Source organism: Sinohyriopsis cumingii, chromosome 8 (assembly GCF_028554795.1).
Source record: "Sinohyriopsis cumingii isolate HCF-2022 chromosome 8, ASM2855479v2, whole genome shotgun sequence".
NCBI classification, from domain to species: Eukaryota; Metazoa; Mollusca; class Bivalvia; order Unionida; family Unionidae; genus Sinohyriopsis; species Sinohyriopsis cumingii.
This window is the reverse complement of record NC_142968.1, coordinates 120,894,572-120,919,788: the sequence shown is the minus strand read 5'-3', so window position 1 is coordinate 120,919,788 and position 25,217 is coordinate 120,894,572. Positions and strand designations below refer to the sequence as shown.

At 37.4% G+C, this 25,217-nt stretch overlaps 2 pseudogenes; both read right to left on the bottom strand.

Annotated features, from left to right (window-relative positions):
* Positions 1-295: 295 nt before the first annotated feature.
* On the bottom strand, positions 296-2,117 carry LOC149794527 (cytochrome P450 2U1 pseudogene; annotated as a pseudogene).
* Positions 2,118-20,056: 17,939 nt separating this feature from the next.
* LOC149794526 (cytochrome P450 2U1 pseudogene) lies at positions 20,057-24,743 on the bottom strand (annotated as a pseudogene).
* Between the last annotated feature and the right edge of the window lie 474 nt (positions 24,744-25,217).

The window sequence follows — 25,217 nt, the reverse complement described above, 5'->3', positions numbered from 1 at the left end:
TAGAACTTTTACAGCTATTTAGGATTTAATTTACAATACTTTACATTCTTTTAAAATTTCACTTTGTATTTAGAGAGATTAATTATTTGATGAATGTTACAAAACTTGTTATTTTTCGATCTTTTCTTTTACTTAGTTTAAGATCATAGAGTCTTAATAGTACAAGAATCGATTTGTAATTATGTAACTTCAAGTTCAATAAGCCAGAGTAATCATGCAATCAAGGTAAGTGGTTCTCTTCTGTCTTCTTTCCTTCACTTTAACCACAGTTTAGCTAAGACAAAAGGATCTTCGATTAAAATTTAATATATTTAATCCCCATATTTAAATACCACGTCAAAATAATATTACATTTCAGAGCTTTGGTAAAATGGTAAATAAAATGTTCAGTTTTACCATAATCATAATATGTATGTATGTAGGCCAAGAATATAACTCCTCTCGTTAAATAAAAAAATTGTATAAAATTTACACCAAGGTGCAGAAATATAGACGGATTATTTGAAATTCGCCATAAATCGCAATGTCACTTTCTCATCATAGCTCTGATCAGAAAAGCTTTGGGAGAGTAGGTAATTCCCAGAATTCCATTCAGTTCCGGGAGAGACTCGCCCTCTACTGGATGAAACTCAAACGTCTGAATTAAAGCAGCTAAGAAGAGAAATAATTCCATGCGAGCAACAGTTTCTCCAAGGCACACACGCCTTCCGATGGAGAAAGGAATATGCTCCTCGGGTTTAATAAGGTGCCCATCGGCGTCTAAATATCTCTCCGGAAAGAATCGCTCAGGATCTTTAAACAATGAAGGATCGCGCAGAACAGACTCGAGATTTATGAGGACTGTCGTTCCTTTAGAGATGCGGTATCCACGAAAAATGATGTCTTCCGATACAGCATGAGGCAACGCAAGTGGAGCAGCTGGACAGAGCCTCAACACTTCCAAGAAGGTTGCCTCTAAATAGGGAAGGTGGTCCTTGTCTTGTAGATTGGGCAATCTTTCTCTACCGACCACTTGCTCAATTTCTTGGAAACACTTCCGCTGAATTTCTGGAAAATGAAGAAGATAGAGTAAAGTCCACTGAATAGTGTTAGCAGTTGTATCGGATCCAGCACTAATTAGATCTCCGATAGAGAAATATAGTTGTGTGTCAGTAAAAGTAGAAAGTTGACCATTCTTCTCCTGACGTCGTGCCTCTGTAATGTATAAATCAATGAAATCGCGTTCGGCCCCCTCCTTGTACGTGCTCTTATGTTCCTGGTGCATGTCTTTATACCACTGTACTACTTTTCTCACGTGTTCTTTTATTAGTTTCATCTTCAAGGGATCACCAGGGAAATACTGCAGATACGGAAAACAGTTTACCGCCACACTTGCATTGCTCAAAGTTTTTGTTGCATGATCAAGAATGCTAAGAAATTCCCTGAAATGTGGGTCTGTGTGTTTGAATCTCTGTCCAAAGATTATCTGAGAGACAATGTTGGCAACGCAAGTATTTACTACACCCTTGATTTGGAAAGGTTGCCCGTTTTGTTCTTGGAAGATTTTTACCAGTTCTTTAGCTTCCTGAATTATATTTTCTTCAAATGAGGAACGTCCGAATCCAAATTCTTGTAATGCATTCATAACAAACCGACGATGTTCCTTCCACTTTTCGCCAGATGTAAAAACTACTCCTGATCCTTTAAACAACACCTCCGAGAGGAAGTTGATTGGCCTATCCGAAAATACGCGGCCATTTTTAACCAGAGCCTCTTTGATAGCACTGTAACCGTTGAGCACAATTATTAATTGGCTGCCCATGTAAATGCTGAAAATGTCCCCATACTGTGCACGGAGTTTTCGAAAACACGCCAAAATATCCCTGTTGGCAAGGAGCAGAAGGTTACCGAAAATAGGTAGTACTGGTCTTGGGTAGGGTGGAATATCAGAAGGCACCCTGGTTGTGTAATAAACTAACAAAAACACTAGGAAGAACACCAGTGCTGTTGCTATGTTTACATTCTGCAATAACTCCCCAAACATGGTGGAGTTTTTCTGTCTTAGTTTTGTAGTTCTGTTCTATTCACCTCGTCTGTAAAACGTTCGACGGTCACTATATCATATGTAATTTTATCAGGCGAGCATTTGACCTGAACTGGATTCAGAGCGTAACGGAAACCGGTACACTATGTATGTACCATATATGCAGGTATATGAGGCGCCGTAGCGGACAAAAGCTGGACCAATCAGACCGTTGCCCTTGAAATTTTAATGTCAGATGTCAAGAATTCCAACTTCACGTATTGTATCAAAAATGCTTGTCCTGAAAGTTGCATTTTCTAGGTCGAGATTTTAGAATGTATCTGTTGAATAAAACAGTGATTGAAACTTATATTTCTATGTCGAGGTTTTAGATTGTGTCGTTTGAAATACACGGCAGTAGTTGAAATTTCTGTCATATATCGAGAATTTTTAATTCACGTGTTGAATTAAACTGTTAATGTTGAAAATTCCATTTCATAGTTCGAGTTTTTAGATTGTATCTGTTGAATTCAGTTGGTGGTTGGACCATTTATTGTGCTAGTCAGAATTGCTATTTTGATATTGTGAAATCTTATGTTTGTGTTCAAAGTTACACTACATAAAGAAAATACCCCCTTTAACAATTCATAATATTATCGAGTATTAAGATGCGTCATTTGTGTATTCAGTTGTGAGGCACCATTACCTTTTATCAATTACAGTTTGAAAGTTACCATTAACAGGTCGAGAATTACAATGAATTTCCTCGCTAGTGGTCGCTCTTGTTCGTCGTGGCTCGTTCTCATATGATGCGCGTAAATACTAGTACATCTCTGATTAAAGGATTATTTTGACTAGCAGTAGTAATGTGCTGCGGGACTTATTCTATATATTTTTAATGACATTAAAATTCTTGCATTTACGCTGGCAAGGGGGGTAAGCTTGAATCATAATTTGAGTGACGTGCTAGCAAATCTAGCAGCCGACAGGAATGGGCTGGATTAAGCTGCTACCTTGTTAGACATAGATGGGGACAGAAGGGCGCCAAGCATCAACAACATATTTGATCGGTCGTCTTGAAGTTCTAGAACGGCAGGACCCACCTCAGTTGAGGACGAAGTGATGAGTCTCTTTAGGTAAAGAATACACGCACGTGTTGCAACGGAACTGTTGAAGTGTACGCAATTTTTGTTTGAAAATTAGTATTCGGATAGAATTCAGATATTTGTCTATGCTAATAACACTCTGAAATATTTTATTTAAAAAAACTTGTTTTATATTCTTTTAAGTGACACTCCCCCGCCACATTTCTCCCTGCCAAGCCATATTAATACTGTAAACTCGTTCATCTAAATGTAATTAGCTAAAAATCAGATGCCTACAGGTTATTTTCCCTGTTTATAACCCAGCCAAGCGATTGCTATAGATGCTTCCCGATGACGATGAGCAACCTGGCAGTTTCTCCTATATGCAACCATCAAACTTGACAATATTGTGCAAGCCGAAACTGAAGCAAAATCAACTTGGAAATTACTAATATAGATAATGAGAGCCTGATTTATGTTCTGTTTATGTATGTCTTCTTTGTAACAGTATCGTCAGATTCAAGAAATTTATTTCAACTTCAAAAACCCTATAAACTCAACGGTAAGTCTGCCAGACACCACAAATATAGCTGCTGATAACTTTATTCGGAAACTATCTATACAGAAGATTGTCTGCTCAGGTGGCAGGGGCCAGTTTCGTAAATTGGCCCCTGTGCAAATTTCAAACTTAAGGCTATGATGTGACTTTTTCAGCTATTATTGTTTACTATTTATAGATATGGATACATTTGTGAACTAGGTGTTTCGGGCTTGTGTTGTTCTTGAAATTGATGTCAGGCATGTACATCTTCCATAGTTGCTCTGCAGTATGTTGATAGTGATATACCAATGGTCGGCTAGGAAGAAGAGCTAGCCTCCCATAGCAGTAGACACGTGGGTTCAAGGCAAGTAGAATATCTCAAAAACGGCTTGGATGACAACTATTCTGAATTGCATCAAGCTATTTAGTAGACAATGGTTTTCAAAATTTTCATCCAGGGAAAGGGCTTGCGTTTGCACTGTGAGCACCACATGCTGTCAAAAATGGCCTTTGGATGTGAAAAATGCATATATAAAATAGGGTTTGGATTGCATAAACTTCTTCTGCTATGAACTGTCATTGTCTTCTCTGGTCAAGTGAATACTATTTTTATGCATTGTTGTAATACATATATCTAAAATATGGATCTTTTTGACCTCACTTGTGTATTTGATTTTTTATACTAGGTCGCTGATTGCGGAATTAAATTTTGTACATAAAAACTGGCCCCTGCCCCATCAACTCCAACGGTAAATCAAGGGTAAAATTCAGTTAACGTTTATTTCATGAGTATTCTCAGAAGAAGAAAATATCAGTAGGAGATTACAAAAAAAAATATTTTAACTTGCATGCCTTGATGCACGTATGTTTGTTTGATTTTGATGTAATAATCCCAGTTTTACCACATGAACAAAGTTGATAGTTCAGAAATGACAATGAATAGAAATGGCATTGTGAGTAACGTCATTACTGAGAATTTTGACACTATATTATTACTTTAAGACTTGTGGTTTGGATATCAGGTAATTTACAAACTTTGAGGTCGTTGTTGTTGTTGTTGTTCTAGGGTTTAACGCCATTTTTCAGCACAAGATAGGCTATACATGGCGGCCAGTATAACTGGTGGAGGAAGAACCCTGGCAAATCCAGGGAAGAACCACCGACCCACGAGAAGCTACTGGCAGGCTTTCCCACGTACCCACTTTAGCCGAGCCTTGGACTCGAACCCACGCAGCCAGAGGTGAGATGGCAGTGATCCGGAACGGTGAGCGCTTTAGACCACTCGGCCACTCGGGGCCCCCTTTGAGGTCGTATATATATATATATATATATATATATATATATATATATATATATATATATATATATATATGTTATGTCTTGCATAAATTAGATTTCATCTAGTTTCCTTCGGTTAATACATGGTTCTAAATTCGCAAGGTAAACAAAATAATATTAAACTATTGATTTTCTGTCAGAATATTTGCTAAAAAGTATTAAAGTTGAATGCTGAGTTATTTGTTTCAGTTCAGATGAGCATATTAAAATTACAATGAAAAACTCCAGTACACTTGCATATATTTTTTATGTATAAACTTTAATGCAACTGAAATTCTTGATCAGTCTTGATAAATATTGTGATGAAAACATGCAAATCTGAATTTTATACATACTGGCATGTTTCTTAGTTGTTTCTATATTTATAGTAGTTTTTCCATAAATTTGTTTTTTAATAAGGCATTGAGATTTACAGTGTCTTTTTCTATTTGCCATTGTGTTAAAGACAGCAATTTTGAGCCCGTGGAAATTGCAGATTGGTAAATTGAGGGTCAATAGAATTAACGTTTTCTCTGTATAAGCAATAATTTGATGTTGTCTTGTCTGATACTTAATGGTGGGTTATTTTCAATGTCCACTAGCATATTTTGTATTTGGAATATAAATCCAATATATCAGTTCATATTTTTATATCAAATAGCAATTAACTGGTGTGTCAGAATTGTAACGAGGAGAATGCTAGCTTGCCAGCATCAATTTGAAGCTTAAACTTCGTTCTTTTCATACATCTCCTAAGAAATGTTTGGTAAAACAAGAAGGATGAGAGGAATTTTCTGTAAGAATGTGAACAATACAGTAAGACACGTCTTGAGAGAACACTGTTTTTGATGACTACATATAATTTGAGACTTGATTTTTATGTAATTTGAGACTTGATTTTTATGTACCAAGACATGCTTTGTCATAATGTTGGACCTCATTAAAGACCATCTTTATTGAGCAGATATTTCTGATTGGTAAAATAGATGGTCTATTGGCAAATGGTTTAAAAGAAGTTGTCTTAAGAAACCACCCTTTCTGTTATAGGGTCTTTCATGGTAGGTTGTCTCTTATAAAGGGTTTCAGCACTGTCTCATTTGTTAATCCCAACATGAAGAATATAGCCTGTGAAAATGTTCACTAGTCATTCACAGTAGCCTGTCAAGTTTACCTGTAAAGCTTGGTATATAAGCATACATTAATTTTCTAAACGATATTCACATGGAATCAAGATATTGATCAGTGAATGAATTGGTGGATCTTGCATTGCATATTGTGTAGAATTTGAAAAAGTATAGGCATATATTTCCTCTGAAATGGCCAGTTTTATCGATTTTTTAAATACTAGAACACACTGCTATGGCTGCAACGGGTGCGTGTGTGTGTGTGTGTGTGTGTGTGTAGCAGAACCCTCTTTCTAAAACACCTCTGCCAGAGATATATTTCCTTCCTAAAGTTTTGACAATTTTTGTACCCTTGTAGTTAATACTTTAGGTAATCGTCGTGTAATACTGTAGGTAAACATACGTGATTAATTTTTTTGATAAGGCCAAAAAGATGTTTCCCATTGCACTGTTTTCAAAACTAGGATAGATAGGTACTTTTTTTACCCGCGGGGGGGGGGGGGGAGGGTAGTGCTAGGGTTGACACTGAAAAACAGGGATGGGTAGTCTACCTGAAAACATTTTTTGTTTTACCTAACTTTCGAATGTTAGCCATTTATTGGAGATTTTCTACTCAGAAGTAATATATCGAAGAAATTGTTTTTGTGAGAAAATTTATTTTTCCCATTGTGTATTGAAAATATATGTGCCATTATTGTTTTAAATGTATAGTGATTAATAGTGTTGCACTTTCATTGTGTAATCACAGGTCTTCCATTTCTTTGCCCATGTCCCCAAAATCATGAGCCTGCTCCACACCTTCCACGTGTTTTGTCATGACAAAATCAAGAAATACACATTCAGCTGTTATTAATGGATGTCTGTTGATGGCTGTCTTGGTACTAGTAATGGCTTGAGTCACTAAAAGTGATAAAATCGTAACAAGGCAATGGATACAAATTTTAAAACAATGTACCTGGCAATAAAAACAAAGTTTGTGGTAGTTAGCATAGTCGTATTGTAAAGTCTCTGATGGCACTTATGTATCATATTTTCGAGGCTTAAGTCACACCTATTGCAAGGAATATTTATTTTAAGGTTGAAATTAATGATACATTTATGTAAATTCACAAATTGTAATTTAATTAACGATTTATTAATTTGAAAAACAGCAAAGAAAACATGGGTATTTACTATAATACAGGCTGGTAGGTAATGAGAGAACACTAAAGTTAAATGGGAGCAAGATCTGGAATGGAAAATGTTATGGTGCAGCTCATTTCAATTTAAGCAGATATTGAAATATTTTAATGATTCGGAGTTATTTGATGAAATGTTAAAACTCTAATTGCAATAACGTAAAAAATTGTACAAGGCAAATATTACAGTACAGTGCAGATGACAAGTTATGGTATCGAAACTTTCAAAGCAGTTAAAATTATCACATTAATTTAGCACCACTAGTGAATTATTTTCCTGTGTTGCTGTAATTTGTTGTGTGCCCCATTCATCCTCTCACTCCCAAAAAATATATTGAGTGGGAGATAAGTATCCTCTAGCCTTGGAATCTTGTGTGCCACAATGTTAATGTATGCTGGATATGCAACACTGGTACTATATGATGATTGTTTGAAATCCCATTTGACTGATATTCTTATTATCATTTCTGTCAACTGTAATGAGGTGGTCACAATATCTAAACATGGCTGACATTTTATTTCACGACAGACTGGAATTTAGAAATTGTTAATTAGAGAAACAGCAATGTTGTAAACAAATAGATAAAGAGGAATAATGTTTGACAAAATTCGTTTAGTGTATGTATCAAAAAAAGTGTCAAAACTTCATAACAATTAATTGAAATGAGTTGATTGGGACGGATATGCACAACATCATTATACAGAAATTGTTGTTAATTATTCTACACTCATTTGTTATTTAAGCAGACCAAGAACACCTTATTCAAGTCTACAACACCAGCCTCAGCAGCAAAGCGGTCATGCACCATCATTTGCAGTACGAACTTTCACTTAAGGGCGGCACAATGACAGACGTCAATGGTAAGGCTGAATACTATAAATAAACACTTCTCTTAATGTTGTCAAATATGCACCCTTTGTACCACGATTTGGTCAAAAAACCATGTAGGAAAAAAGCTCTTTTTACTTCCGTCAATTTGCTTTTTTCTATTTCCAGAATTCTTGTGCCTTTGTACATGGATGTCGAGAAGACTGTATCCAGTCTTGATGAGAAAACTTTTATCTTCAATTTTTCCTCACATTTTTGGACTGTAACCTCCAAAGGTATTTCTAATGGAATGTCCGATAGGTGTAGCTCTCCAGTTTGCTTTTTGATTTTACGCAGAATTGGTGTAGGTTCTTTAATCAAAGCTTTTTCTCCAGCATTCTGAATTTCTTCATAAGGTAGTACTGGCTTTGTCCCTTTTGGGCGTACTATCAATCCTTGATATCCCTTAGGGTTAATCGAGTAGATTTTTTTTTCAAGCTGTCTGGGTGTTGAACTTTAATCGCTATAATAATAATTCGAATAGGAAAAGAGCACTCATATATCGTTACGTCACGCTTCGTAACCTCCATTCGAATTAAAATGTAACGTACTTGACCGACATATATGTTTACTTGACCTAGTTAACGTCCTTGACATATGAATGGACTGGTTGGTTAGGACCGTCGGCCTGGTGTCAGGATCATGTGACTGGGTGAGACATGATGCTACATGTCTGCGGCATGCTGCCCCAGTGCTAGACATCACTATAAACTGCCACATAGTACTAATATTAGTACCCTTACTCGTACCTCGTGGACAGGGTACTAACATGAGCATATACGTGTTAATAGAGCAAGCCGGGTGTGATTCACACCCGGCGCTCTTTTAGCCTAATAATAACACTTTAAACATATTTCTTGCATATAATCCAATAAATTGAGTAGTCCTCTTATTTATTACCGGAAGTATCGAAAATCATTGTAAAAAGAGTTGTAAAATCTCGCTTTACCTTTTTTAGCCGATATTTTTCGTTTAGATCGTCCGCCATGTTATTTCAAATAATGATTACTTCCGTTCTCAGCCTCGTTTGTTTGTGTGCCATAAAAGGACATTGACACCTTATTTGGAAATGTAAACAAATCGTAGTAGAAATTTGTCGCCGTTTGGGTCAAAAATTCTGCACATTAAAAGTAAATACGGTTTATCGGCAATTTTGAAATTCCACCAAGAAGCGATTATTCGCACTTGATTGATAATAATATAGCGTAGAATATCCAAAATATGGTCTGTCAAGCCTTACGTAGAGAAGGGGTTACGGCGAGAGTCTCGCGTTATCTGACATGACGGACAGGATAAGGTTAGAGTAACCATGCCGATTTATTGTATCGTGTCAGGGCTTAATAAATTCAAATTAAGTCATACTTCTTTCACAACATGATTATACTTATGTAGTTGATTTCTAAACTGTTTGTTTTTCTGACTTTAGTGATGATTTTTTTTTATGGGATCAGTTCGTAGCCTCAACCACAACAATTCAAGTTGTGGCTACGACATCGTAGCTAGCTACTACCTACATGTACACCAGGTTTACACTCACCTACTTCCTAACTGCGATATATTGTTAAAGCTACGTTAAAAAAATCAAAATCACAAATCACTAAAAGATTCTGGAACAACTGTACTATTTTAAGATATCTTTAACGGTCATTTTATGACTTTCTCAAACTGCTGAACCAAACAACAACTAGGGTGTGCCTGATAATTCGAACAGGACAAGAGCACTCATATATCTTTACGTCACGCTTCGTAACCTCCATTTGTATTAACATGTGGCGTATTTGACTGACATATACGTTTACTTGACCTAGTTATCGTCCTTGACATGTGAATGGGATTCCTGTAAGGTAGTGTACATGTACTGTAGTGCGAGGCAGACACTGAATTAAAGAATTTAAAATATAAATGTCATAAACCCTAATAACTCATAATAAAACTATATACTGTGATACGGATATCAATTGCAAGCAATTAAATCTTTCTACAAATCCTTCTAAACATTTTAAAAATAGTATTTAGGTATAGGCAATCATCCGTGGATACGAGAGAGAGAGAGAGAGAGAGAGGGAGAGGGAGAGGGGGAGAGAGAGAGAGAGAAATTAATCGTTCTCTTTTACAGAAAAAAAGATATATTAAGAAATAACAAAAAAGGAGTAACAGTTGTAGTAAACGACTAAAACTGGCTATGAACTGAGTTACTCTTCATATACCACTAAAATCTAACATGTATTATCGCGCCTCCCCAGCTGTTCATTTTCTCTCCTACCCCTCACTCCACTGTTTACAAACCTTAGTTAAAATGGGTACGAAAGTATATACAGATAAATACGATAACATTTGGAGTATTTTATGCTTGTAAAATATAACACATCGGTAACGAATACGTCAACATTCCAAAACTACTTCAGTGTGTTAAAGAGAGCCATTAAAAGTTGGAAACTTGCATCAATGGGACCCTAGTGCTGTGCTTCTTACATAATCTGTTCATGACCTGACTTTGTAAGAATTAACTTGTTCTTCATAATCTTGTTTCTCTTATTAGGCCACGAACGACTGGACACAGAAAAAGTCGCACCCTGTCCAATCCAAACGGTGTGCGTGATGATACACTCTCTCACTTGTTTGGATATTGGAATACAATGAAATTATTGGAAAGTTCACCCTGCTGTCATCCATTTATTCACTGAACAACTTATGACAACATATCTACCACTGCATATGTTGTTAATAATCATATTCGCTTTCTGAATTCGAAACATCAAACTTGAAACACATTTGCTTATTGTTGTATTGATTGCCTGACATCAGGCAGAACTTTTACGATCGGCACAGGATGGAAATAGCAACATGGTTTAAGCGCATTTGAGAAGCAAAACATTATTTAGGTGCATTATTATCAAACAAACAAAATGAGTGTGCTTGTATGTGTATTTTTATTAGGTGCTTCACGCAGAACAACGAGAGTTTGTGTTAAGGAGGGGTTATTTTGGTCTGACATTACGAATTTAATAGCAGCTATCGTTTAGCTTTCTTTTTCGTGTCGAAAAATAGTACCTTCCGTTTGATATGCATACTTCTTCCCTTAGAGTGAAGAATTGTCAGTATGATGCAGTTCCTCTTGCAGCTCGTTTGTCTCTGCTGTGTTATGTGCAAACCAAACAGCTAACCCATCTTTTTCAAGGACATTGATGTGATCAGACGTGTGCTAAACACCAGAGAAAATGTGCCTGCTGAAGTGTTTTCTAAGTGCAATTGCCACCTGGTCTCTGCAATAATTATATATAATGGTGTTACGTTACTTTACCCGTTCGTTTTTGTATTCCCAAATATTTATGTGGTAACCTTTTCCCTCCAGTTTCGGTTCCTCCAGGGACTTGCTGTTACTCCGTGTACATCCGTAGGCAATACAAGGCAATACATGACGTAAATCGCCTCTACCGCATGACTTGTGCCCAAAACGCACAGTAAAAAAAAATCCATTCTAGTCTGGAAAATATCCTGGGGGCTCAGTCTCATCCAGACCTCCTCCTCCTTCCTCATTCTTCTACGACTGACGGGCTTGCTGAGAGATTTTCGACAGACCAAAATATTAATCGACAGCGTTGAGGCTAGACCGTTCAATATTGCGATCCTTGGTCTCTTCTGCCAGCTATTGGGTACATTCCCCAAAGTGGCCCAGGAAACCTCCACAACTTGATGCAGGTGTGGCCAAGGTGGGTATTTCAAATCGAGTCTGGGCACTCCTTTCGGTTAAAGACATTGAACCCATGGAACAGAAGGTCCGACTACTTGTCACCGAAGCTTTTCATACCGATATCTTCTCAGCTGCTTGTTTTAGTTTGCTGAGGGAAGCATCCTTGAACCCAGCCGCCCTTTAACGCGTGTTGGAAGCTGAGTCCAAGACATATCGGCATGATCTTTCTGTTTCTATGGCTTTGTCGGCGGGACTTGTTCACATCCGCCGTGATGTTGCTTTGGACTTTTCTAAGGTACTTCTTGATCCCAGTAAAGACCTTCTTAGGGCTGCTGCGCTTGAAGCCGAGAGCCCGTTTGGATGCCTTATTTCTTCTGTGGCAACTCAGGATTTGTTAGATCATCAACATAGATCCTTCACGTCCACTCCTGACCCATAGCAATCGGTAAGGAAGGGTGTCAATGTGAGTAGCCCTCAAGGACCTTCTGCTAAGTTCTTCAAGCGGACACAGCCTCAGTCCAATATGTAACCTCAAAATGAGCCCCCTGCTTCTCGTCCATCTGGCTCCCAGACACAGAACAACAGACGTGGGGGTGGGAGACAACCCTAGGGACTTGAACCGTCTCTTGATACACACTCCTTTCCGAGGCATTCCCGTCGGTGCCTGCTATGGTCTTTTTCTGAGGCCTAGTCGAGTATCACGGATGATGGTTGGATCCTGACATCGGGCTGATTGTAGTCAAAAGTGTACCTAGTCCTTTGTATGTACCTTTCATCATAAAACAGTTCATCTGACCCCATCCTGCAGCATCATTCTTGTTATAAGTATCGAAGCTAAAATGTACCAATTCCCTAGACTGACCATTTTCGCTAGCCAAAGTTCCGATATGATAACCCTATCTTCATGTTGGCGTACTGAGCAGATATTTCTATGCTTCGGGTCTGTGAATTTCATTGCATGCGGCGGTAAGCAACCTCATCCAATCGCAATTAAGTTGTTCACATTTTACCACTAAGCTACACCAGAGACAGACTCATTTTGTCATCATATGAAGATACAAAATGTACCACATGCATAAAGGTAGTCAGTCCCCCTCCCAATTCCATGTTGACACTGTTGTGCAATATATTGGTCTAATATCGCCTGTTGACTAAAATGTGTAATTTTGTAAAAACTTTAAGGAACAGACCTGCGTACATTATTGACACTTACTGACATTTCGTAATAGCCGTATCGAGCACGAAATTCAAAATGGCAATAGGACAGAGGGTTTATATGTCGCCATACATAGGCTTTTATAACCGGTAATATCTTATACATATCGCCAAAATAATCATTTAGTCGACGGTTGCTCAGCAGCTGCGAGAAATACCGGTAAGTGTATAAAATGTACACAGGCAGACAAAACTGTCTGCAAATTTTTGCTGCTTTTAATCAATAGCAATATCAGCCCCTAATAAGCCAGTCAGTATCATGACAGGTGTAGGCATAAAGAGTACGGCTGTTTCAGTCTCTATCATTATGAAAGTTTTGTTTTCATTTAAAAATGACATCACTCGCCTGTCTTATCATGACCTAATTATAATAATTAATGTCAGTCTTCATACCATTTACCAAGTTTTAGATGCTAGTTTGTTTCAATGTGCGACACGTCAGTTTACGCAAGATCATGTAAATGTTTCAGTCTTTTAATGTAGTTTAGTGCTAACAGCTTAAATTTCAAAATAAACTGGTTGAGCTGTTGGTTCATTGGTTACTTGGTGATTAAAAGCTCATAAATACATTAGAGAATATTTCGTGCCGAAGCAACAAGAGCCACGTGTCTTTGCCCAAGGAGTAAAAGGATACAAACTACGTTAAAACTATACATAATAAACGAGACTCTACTAATCAGTTAGATATGCCCATAGTCTACGCATGCTATGGAGATAAAAAGACAATGTAGACTTAAGAAATATGTGTATTATATATATATATATATATATATATATATATATATATATATATATATATATATATATATATATATATATATATATATATATATATGTGTGTGTGTGTGTGTGTGTGTGTGTGTGTGTGTGTGTGTGTGATTTATTTTCTGATGTGTGAGATTTTTAGTAGAAAGAAACTCAAGTAATCTTAAATTTGTACATATATCCTGCCTAAATCAGTTTTTGCTATTTTGACATTGAGTGCTTGTTTTCCTCTCTGTTACTCATCTTTGGAGAAAGCAATTGTTTTTGTAAATTACGATTTTCCGATCATATTTACTTGATCTTGTAAACATTCGGGATTACTCTCTGCTCTCGCCCGATCCAGTTCTTCATGAAAGACGCGAACAATGTTTATGCATACATACATACACACACACACACACACACACACACACATATATATATATATATATATATATATATATATATATATATATATATATATATATATATATATATATATATATATATATATATATATATGTGTGTGTGTGTGTGTGTGTGTGTGTGTGTGTGTGTGTATTTGTGTGTGTGTGTGAGAGAGAGAGAGAGAGAGAGACCTATAAATAACTATTGTCTCACCATTCTAAGATTCCAAATCGATTCCAGGGAATGAATAAAATTAATGGCTAGTTATAAGGTTCATCTTTCATGAATGGCCATGCTCAGTCTCTCTCTCTCTCTCTCTCTGTCTCTATGTGTGTGCAGGTACGATAAGCCCAACCATATTCAATTCTATCATTAGCGAGACTATGTCACGAAAATGAGAGCTTGAGAAGGTTGACTGGGGGTGCCAGTGAGCTTACTGGGCAATATCCTAAATTGTGGAGTTAGTTCAATGCTAGGCTCATAAAAGTCGCTCTTATTTCGTTTATTGAAATCTTCATTAGTTGCACCTGATCCTGTGAGAGTTCCGAGTATGCTGATTTAATAACCCCCTTTAGCCAAGCGGCCATTTCATATGTTGGTATATCTTGCCATCCTGCCTTCAGAGGTAGGAATAGCTTTTGCAGTTGATGCGGATATTGTCCGTTCATCTCAGGTAGTATATGGAGCATGTACGGCAACTTTGCTTATCTCAACAGATCGTTAAGTTGACCAGCGATTGTAACCAGGTCTTAGGAATGAAACTATGTTGTGTGTCATTAGAATGACTGAACAACTGAAATATCAGAACGAAACCAAATGTAGATCGGAAAAAGGAACCAGAATACAGATATCGTATATAGCTCACTCACTCTGCTTGTTGAAGCTATCGTTATCATCATTTACATGTCTTGCATGATAGCTGCTGCAGTACAGTCGGGGACATGGGTTCAAAGTTAGACGTGTTTGGCCATGTCAAAGCCCATGTCGAAATTAGATCGCAAAGTCGGAGATTTCCTTGTTGTGGCCGACATCGTGTCTTCTCTGAAGTCCCAACGTGTCTGAGATCGTGGGTTGTGATAGGGGCTACTTTTTGTCTTCATGCAGAAATATAAGGACGTTTGCCGTCAGGGAATGGATGCTGTGATTAGTGTGACGTCATGGACGTGACATCAGTCACTGACAGCACACAATATCCGCTCGAATGTTTTCAATTTGGAGGATCTAAAGCGTTGCAATCTTCTCTAGGATATAAGCTTCAAACTCCTTTTCGATCAAGACAAACATGAATGGAGCCTTGCATGAATGGAATAGTTGCGATCTTAATTGCTTGAGGAGAGTGGAGATCGCTTTGACTTGTTTGGGTGCGTCCGTCATAACTCGAGCAGATCGTTGATCCAAGATGTTTGATCATAGGGAAGCAATCAGAACTATTCGCAGCCTGTTCCCCTCGTCTGTTAATATCTTCATAGTCAAACTGATGCAGGAAGGTGTATGCCTATATTACCTCCCAGTTGACTGAAACAGTATTGACGGTCCATACATCTGGGGCCATGAGTAAAAGTAGTGTATCAGACGTCCCATAGGGCACATACCTGATTGAAGGTGCATGGACGGACCACTCTGTATGAATCAGATATCCTCTCCTTCATGATGAGTAGGCCAGAATATTGAGCCGTCCAGGAATGTCTCGGACTTGAATATCACTTGATATCGGGAGTAGTTATGAGGGTATTGCTATACAACGAGGCAAAGGTTTGGCGATTATGCGCCTCTTTTTACAGAGGTACTGCACAATAACCGATCTGACCGACATTATTAAGACTATGTTTCCATGGATACTTTTCTCGCAGGTGTGGAAGGCATTAATGAATGATTTCATTTCCAAGAGGTTGAGGTTGATGTGAGCTGCCTTCTCTTGAAGCATCCATGTGTCACTAACCGTCTTATGTCCAGTAGTAAGCGTGAACCCCAACTAGATAAACTGGCATTGTAAGAGGTCCACTGCCACATTAAATATGCCGAAGCGCTGTGATAACTTCCTTGCCGAAGCAACGTCTTGTTTAATGCTATGTGCTATACTTTCGGACCGTTTGGGAGGAATATTCCAAGTTATTATGTTTGAAAATTTCCACAAATATTGATGGACAAAATGTTGAATAGGGATAAGGTCCGACTTCTCTACCTTGATTAGAAATAGGGATGTTCATTTCATAAACCAAAACCATAGTTAATGTTTCTAAGTATATCACCCAGGATCGAGGCCCTCTTCGCTGAGGAGATCTTGAAATGGAATACGCAGTGGTCTCACGTCTATTTAAAGGTCCAACGTCAACGTCTTGACTGATGCCTTCTCCCATGCCTGAACGATACTCTAAACGCGTTTGGGAGGAAGATGCCAAGTTGGTATAGACAAAGGGTTCCATAATTAGATAGACAAGATATTGAGAAATAAGGTCTGACTTCTCTGAATTGATTATCCACCAAATAATGAAGGAAGCAAGGTTATTCGTGTCGTGAATCATCATTCAAACTTACCGAACATTATTTTTGTGTGTCGTCTAGAGACGTCTCCATCTAAGCTGCGGCTATTAAGAACTCTTAGTACGGCTTAGATTAGGGCTAGACGTGAAAGTGTGGAAATGGTACACTACCCCCTAATATGCGAAGTTAAGATACTTGCGTGATGATGTATGAATCGTAAGTCAGAACATGGTCAGCAGAACATAGACAACTAAGTGTACTCCTTCAAACCAGAATTCCAATATAAAAAGCAGATCTTTAAATATATAAATATTATGCAACTTTAAGACTGCTATTCTGTTGTGTTTTTGTTTCTTTTCTTCGATGTGAAGGGGCTAAATGTGGCCAGCCTTTGTAGCTTCGATTTTCTTCCTTTACTGCTTTCCCGTATCTTCTCTCTCTCTCTCTCTCTCTCTCTCAAAACGAAATAAGCCAGTGTACAGCAAATGGATGGAGTTCATAAGGTAGTCTGACAGAGTGACTAAAGTCACACCATGAAGTTCATACAGTAGTCAGAGTGACCAAAATCACACCATGAAGTTCATACAGTAGTCAGAATGAGCAAAATCACACCATGAAGTTCATACAGTAGTCAAAGTGACCAAAATCACACCATAAAGTTCATACAGGAAACAGGTTGACTAAAATCGCACCATGAAGTTCATACAGTAGACAGGTTGAACCACACCATGAAGTTCGTACAGTAGTCAGAGTAACCGAAATCCCACCAGTAGACACGTTGACTACAATCACATCAAAAAGTTTATACAGTAGACAGGTTGACTAAAACCACACCATGAAGTTCATACAGTGGTCAGAGTGACCAAAATCACACCATGAAGTTCATACAGTAGGCAGAGTGACTAAGTCACACCATGAAGTTTATACAGTAGTCAGAGTGACCAAAATCACACCATTAAATTCATACATTAGTCAGAATGACCAAATTTACACCATAAAGTTTATACAGTAGGCAGGTTGACTAAAATTACACCATGAAGTTCATACAGTAGGCAGAGTGACTGAGTCACACCATGAAGTTCATACAGTAGTCAGAGTCACCAAAATCACACCATTAAATTCATACAGTAGTCAGAGTGACCAAATTTACACCATAAAGTTTATACAGTAGGCAGGTTGACTAAAATTACACCATGAAGTTCATACAGTAGTCAGAGTGACAAACTTTACACCGTGAAGTTCATACAGTAGACAGGTTGAGTAAAGTCAACCATCAAGTTCATACAGTGGACAGGTTGACAAAATTTACCCCATGAAATTCATACAGTGGACAGGTTGACTAAAGTCACACCATCAAGTTCATACAGCGGACAGGTTGACTAAAGTTACACCATGAAGTTCATACAGTAGTCAGAGTGACAAAATTTACACCATGAAGTTCATACAGTAGTCAGTGACAAAATTTACACCATGAAGTTCATACAATGGTCAGGTTGACTAAAATCACACCATGAATTTCATACAGTACCCAGAGTGACCAAATCCCTTACAAGTTATCTCCCCTGTCTTCCTCTTCGCAGCTACCGTATTACCCATATGTAACCAGTTTTCAGTTTACCATAACGCTGTAAAGATGAAATGTCAGGAATCCAGTTTATCCGCATTTTGATTCAACCATCCACTTTTTCATTTCAGTGGTATAGTAAGTCAAAATGTATTATCTAATGCATACACCATTTTTGTGAATTCTGGTGAATTTATTCATATTTTTGTCCATTGTCGAACCTTTTGTTATTGTCAAGCGTAATTTCGATCAATAATATGCATTTTCACTGATCAAATGTTTAGGGTGTTGTGTCTGTCAATTATTACATTTAAAAGTCGTAAAGTCGTTGGGACAACACGGTTTACATGTATTATATATATATATATATATATATATATATATATATATATATATATATATATATATATATATATATATATATATATATATATATTCTTGCATGATATAGTTTTATTTCTCTTATTCATTACTTAGACTGCAACCAAGTGCAAGAAGTGCAAACGCTTTAAGGCCGCGGAGGAAGGACATAACGGAACTACCAGGCGATGTTTTACAGAAGAAAATTTACCTTTGCTTGAAAAGAGCGGTGGAGAAAATGTGAAATGTGCATACACATGGTTTCTACTCTAGATCATTTCTGGTTAAGACTCCAATTTCAGGTGATCGATCTAAGCAGGATGAACCATTCCCACCCCCCTTTTCAAGATAATGATGGCACGCACTTTCGTCTTTTAGGGGAGTACGTGATTAGTCTTGACATTTCGAATGAGTACTTCCATTCCAGTCTCTCTGACTACTGTATGAACTTCATGGTGTGATTCAGTCACTCTGACTATTGTATGAACTTCATGGTGTGATTCAGTCTCTCTGACTACTGTATGAACTTCATGGTGTGATTCGGTCACTCTGACTACTGTATGAACTTCATGGTGTGATTCAGTCACTCTGACTATTGTATGAACTTCATGGTGTGATTCAGTCACTCTGACTATTGTATGAACTTCAAGGTGTGATTCGGTCACTCTGACTACTGTATGAACTTCATGATGTGATTCAGTCACTCTGACTACTGTATGAACTTCATGGTGTGATTCAGTCACTCTGACTACTGTATGAACTTCATGGTGTGATTCAGTCACTCTGACTACTGTATGAACTTCATGGTGTGATTCAGTCACTCTTACTATTGTATGAACTTCATGGTGTGATTCAGTCACTCTGACTACTGTATGAACTTCATGGTGTGATTCAGTCACTCTGACTATTGTATGAACTTCATGGTGTGATTCGGTCACTCTTACTATTGTATGAACTTCATGGTGTGATTCAGTCACTCTGACTACTGTATGACCTTCATGGTGTGATTCAGTCACTCTGACTACTGTATGAACGTCATGGTGTGATTTTGGTCACTCTGTCTGACTACCTTGTGAACTCCATCCATTTGTTCTACACTGGCTTATTTCTTTTTGTTTGAGAGAGAGAGAGAGAGAGAGAGAGAGAGAGAGAAGATACGGGAAAGCAGTAAAGGAAGAAAATCGAAGCTACAAAGGCTGGCCACATTTAGCCCCTTCACATCGAAGAAAAGAAATAAAAACACAACAGAATAGCAGTCTTAAAGTTGCATAATATTTGTATATTTAAAGATCTGCTTTTTATATTGGAATTCTGGTTTGAACGAGTACACTTAATTGTCTATGTCCTGCTGACCCTGTATCTATCATAATTCGTTAATGAGTCGGAAAGAGGCTAGTAGAGTACACAAAATGGAATGAAATACGAAATGGGTTGATGGCTATAAAATTCTTTATTTCGAAATTAGGAAGAATTATACAGTGCATAAATATATAAAAGTATGTATATAATTAACACAATTTCAAATTTTGAACGTAAATTTAAGCAAAGAAAAAAGAGCATATTATATTTAGGAACAAAATTGAAGAAGATATAAATATTGTTTAGAAAATTAATGTCCCAAATTAACCTAAAATAACTAAAATATGGTGTTTGTAATAATAATAATAATAATTACTTTTTATCTCAGTAGATGCATTTGAGAAATCTACACATGCATAATGTACTGAGATTCCGGCATAAAAGCGAAATCCGACCACCAACACACTGCCCCAGCAGATTTACTTGACTTGAGTACCTATGGATTTCAATGTTTTCTCTTTCATTACCTATTTACAAAGCCAAATTGATTGACAGTTATGTATTGCTAAGTTTTATCCTGGATTACCAGTTTTAAAACAAGGATTTTCGGCAGTACTCATTAAATCCAATCAAAATACTGAGAATACAAATAAAATTGTTTAGCCTGTACTCAGACTTGAAATGTATGCGTCAGTCACCAGGTAAATGCTACAAGAATATGAAAAAATGCACTAATTTATCTGCAGAAAATATACACAATGCTTTCCTAAAGCAGGTTTCTTGCATATGTCCATACATTTACAAGACCATTTTTAGTACTGACTGTTAATCAAAGTCTCCGTCTCATTACATCAATAGATCCCAGCAAAAGATATTTTATAATCCATTAATACTAAAATAATATACACTTTACTAAAATTTAACAAAATAAATAAATCGCCTTAGATTGGTTTTGGAATGGCCGTTTTAAAAATAAAATTAATATGGTAAAAGAGCTCTACCTAACCTTTGGAGAAAAAAAAATTGAAACTTATAAAGTAAAGTCCGAACCGTCAAATCAGCCTGTGACTTAACTTGAATGTAAAAGTCATATAAAACCAAAGAAATAAATGAAATCAGAATATACAAAATGCCACGGAATTGCCGGATGTATCACGAAACGAAATTACACAATAAAAGAGAGTCCACCACGAAATAAACATTTAACATTTTGGTAAACTTTTTATATCTAAACACAACCACATTAGGAAATAAAATATATATAACAAAAACAATAAGATTTTGACAAGGTTGGAAACCAGAAGTTAATTTCAGTTCGTAAAAAATTGGTGTTAATTAAAATGACCCTTAAGAAACACTGTATTTGCATTGGGAATAGTCAATTTTATCAACACCTCTCATGTAAGAAAAACCTCCATGTCACATTGGGAATAGTCAGTTATATCAAAACCTCTAATATAAAGAAACCCAAGTCACATTTGGAATAGTCAATATATCAAAACCTCTAAAATAAGAAAAACCTCCATGTCACATTGGGAATAGTCAGTTATATCAACACCTCTAATATAAGAAAAACCTACATATCACATTGGGAATAGTCAATTATATCAACACCTCTAATATAAGAAAAACTTCCATGTCACATTGGGAATATTCAATTATATCAATACCTCTAATATAAGATAAACCTCCAGTCACATTGGGGATAGTCAATTATATCAAGACCTCTAATATAAGGAAAACCTCTATGTCACATTGGGAATAGTCAATTATATCAAGACCTCTAATATAAGGAAAACCTCCATGTCACATTGGGGATAGTCAATGATATCGACCTCGAAAAAAATTCACTTGCAGGATCATTTTGCTGCGAAAAAGTCAGTTCAACAGATTGTGAACGCTAATTACTTCATTTAGATGTAAAAAGTAAATAACAAGTACAGAAACACGGAGCGTCGGAACCAATCAAATGCATAATGATAATTGTACGACCATGACCTAAGATTTTACTTGAATTACCATGTATGTACGAAATTGTATGCACACATCGCAATTATTGTTGATACTTTATATTATTATAGGGTCCCGGAAGGCCGAATGGTCTAAGCGCTCGCCTTTACCGATCACCGTCATCTTATGTACGCGTGGGTGCGAGTCTCGGGCTCGGCCAAAGTGGGTATGTGAGAAAGTTTGTCAGTAGCTTCCCTTCGGTCGTAGGTTCCTACTGGGTTCTTCCTCCACCAGTTATACTGGCCGCCATATATAGCTATCATGAGCTGAAAAATGTCGTTAAATACAGAATAATAAAAAAGTAACTTTATTGTAATCCCTAAGAACTAGCTGTAAATGCCACGCAAAGAAAAATAAATTTCTGAAAAACGCAGTATCTACTGAATGTCAATCGCAAGTTCCACTTTTAGAAAAGGAAACTCCATTATACTGCAAAAACGAAGACTGTAAAATTCACAAATATCTTTTCTCATAACATTTGAAGATAATTGCCACAAACACAGGTCCAACGTCCGGGGATAAATACTGCATATGGAGACATTGGAATCTGGCGTTGTGTTCTTATGTTGTTAATCCCAGATTTGACAGCTTTAGCCGCTGCCATCCTGCAAAACAAACAATAAATGACCTTAAATCATTCGGGGATTTAACTGTGTGATGTAGCTGGCATGGGGATGGAGTCTCAGGAAAGAAGCTGTAAATTTTGCCATAGGACGTGGCTGATATAATGACAGGGCAGGTAATAAACACATTATTGAACACTTCAACGTAAATAGGAAAGGTTGGTCTATTTATGATTGACCTAACTCATAACCCTTGATTTTCTCTCGACTTCTTAAACTTCTGCGTATGCATTGGTAATATCCGAAAGTCGAACTGCTTGCTTGATTCACATTTATTGCCGTCATCTTCGTATCATCTCTACAGAAAAAAAATGGAAAATGGAAAAGTAATGGAATATTTTCGCGATTCTATTTGACTGCTTGCTCCTCAAGTTGACGCATGCAGTTAGCTTCGTCTCACGGCTCTGATCAGGAAGGGCACTGGAGAGTAGGATATTCCCAGAATTCCTTTCCGTTCCGGAAGTGACTCGCCCTCAACCGGAAGAAATTCGAACCTTTGAATTAGTGCGGCTAGGAGAAGAAATAACTCCATACGAGCTACACTTTCTCCGAGGCACACACGCCTTCCGATGGAGAATGGAATGTGTTCCTCAGGCTTTGTTATGTGACCATCTGCATCTAAATACCTTTCTGGTCGGAAAATGTCTGGATCTTTAAAGGTTGAAGAATCCCGAAGTACAGAATCAAGGTTTATAAGGATTGTTGTTCCTACAGGAATACGGTATCCCCGAAATAGGATTTCTTTCGATACGGCGTGGGGCACTGCAAGGGGAGCAACGGGGTAGACCCTCAATGTTTCCATTATGGTGGCCTCCAAGTATGAGAGATGTTCTTTATCAATTAATTGGGGCAATCTTTCTCTTCCAACTACTTGATCTATCTCCTCGAAGCACTTCTTCTGAATCTCTGGAAAGTGAAGAAAATGTAGTAATATCCATCTTATACTCGTCGCCGTTGTTTCGCTCCCAGCACCGAACAAATTACCGATCGAAATGTATAATTGCAAGTCAGTAAAAGTGGAAAGTTCGCCCTCTTTTTGTTTCCTTTTGCGAGCCTCGGAGATATAGAGGTCAGTGAAGTCGCGCGCAAACCCTTCCTCGAAAGTGCTCTTATGATCTTCAATTATATATTTAAACCACCTCTTAAATTCTGTTGAGATTTCTTTAACGTATCTCATTTTTAAAGGATCCCCAGGCAGATACTGAAGTAAAGGAAAACAATTCACCAGAACACTTGCATTACCAAGAAGTGTTCCTGCTTGATCCATTTTATCCAGAAATTCTCTGAAGTTGGCGTCTGTATGCTTGAATCTTTTTCCAAATGCTATCTGTGAGATAATGTTGGAAACGCATGTATTTACTATGCCCTTAGGTTGGAATGGTTGGCCATTTTGTTCTTCAAAGATATTTAACAATTCATGAGCTTCCTCCAGTATATTCTGTTCGAATGACGAGCGCCCAAAACCAAACTCCTGCAACGCGTTCACAGCAAATCGGCGGTGCTCCTTCCACTTTTCTCCAGAAATGAATATAATTCCACTGTTTTCGTTCAGCGTCTCTGACAGGAAGTTTCTTGGCCTGTCTGAAAAAAAGCGACCATTCTGAACAAGAGCTTCCTTGATAGCGCTATAGCCATTGATTACGATCATCAGTTGACTGCCCATATAGAAACTATATATGTCTCCATATTCGTTCCGAAGTTTCCGTAGACACTCGAGAACATCCTTGTTAACAAGAGAAAGAAGGTTACCAAATATCGGGAGCACGGGCTTTGGGAATGGTGGAATATCAGTTGGTAATTTGGTTATGTAATATACCGACAGAAAAACCAAGAAGAAAAGAAACGCTGTAGTTACGTTGACACTGTATAAAAAATCCTCAGACATGATGTACGATTCTGGCTAGCTTGTGCTAGTATCCGTTCCTGTCACTTTTAAGGCCACGTGGTACTCTCATATAAAAATGAAACACAGTAACTCATAAGTACAGTGATTGATACACTAAATTTGTTTGCACTTCTTTTCCAGCTTATGTAGCGCTGAAGACGACGTACAGTCCTTACCGAAGTAGGTGCATATATGGCATGAAGTCTTGTGCGTAACAGTGTAGTTCGTATGCATTTGGGTCAGTATTGTTGGCATTTAACCTTAGTCGTATCTTCTCTATTCATTCCATGTGGGCATGAATATTGACATAACTAGTTACAAAAGAGTGACGTATCGATTACTTAGCACAAACCAATTCTTCTGTTGCTAAGAGCTGTGTTAGCGACTCATAAAACTCGTTTATGTTGTTTCATTCTTCGTGTTTACCTTATGGATTGGGATTACAGAGACTTAATGTAGAGAAGAGTATAAGTTGCTTAAATGTTTCACAAATCAATGAAAACTACGGATCATGTGACTGGTTAAAATAATGCTAAAACAGTCTTAGTTTTGACATCAAGATAAAAGATCTGTGCAAATTTACTAATTCTTCCTAATTATTTAGCTTATTTAATCACTGCCCTCCACGGTTCCCATATCACCAGAACCCCACTGCGGGATCGCCTTGTCATCTATGACAGCCCTAATTCTTACTTTTTCCTTGCACTGGTGGCGTTGCTCGAGTACACGAATTCAAAACACTTGCTAGAGAACAAAGACAACATATTCGTAGAGGTAACGAATGTGCATAAGATGGATGTGATGTGATGTGATTTGGATTTT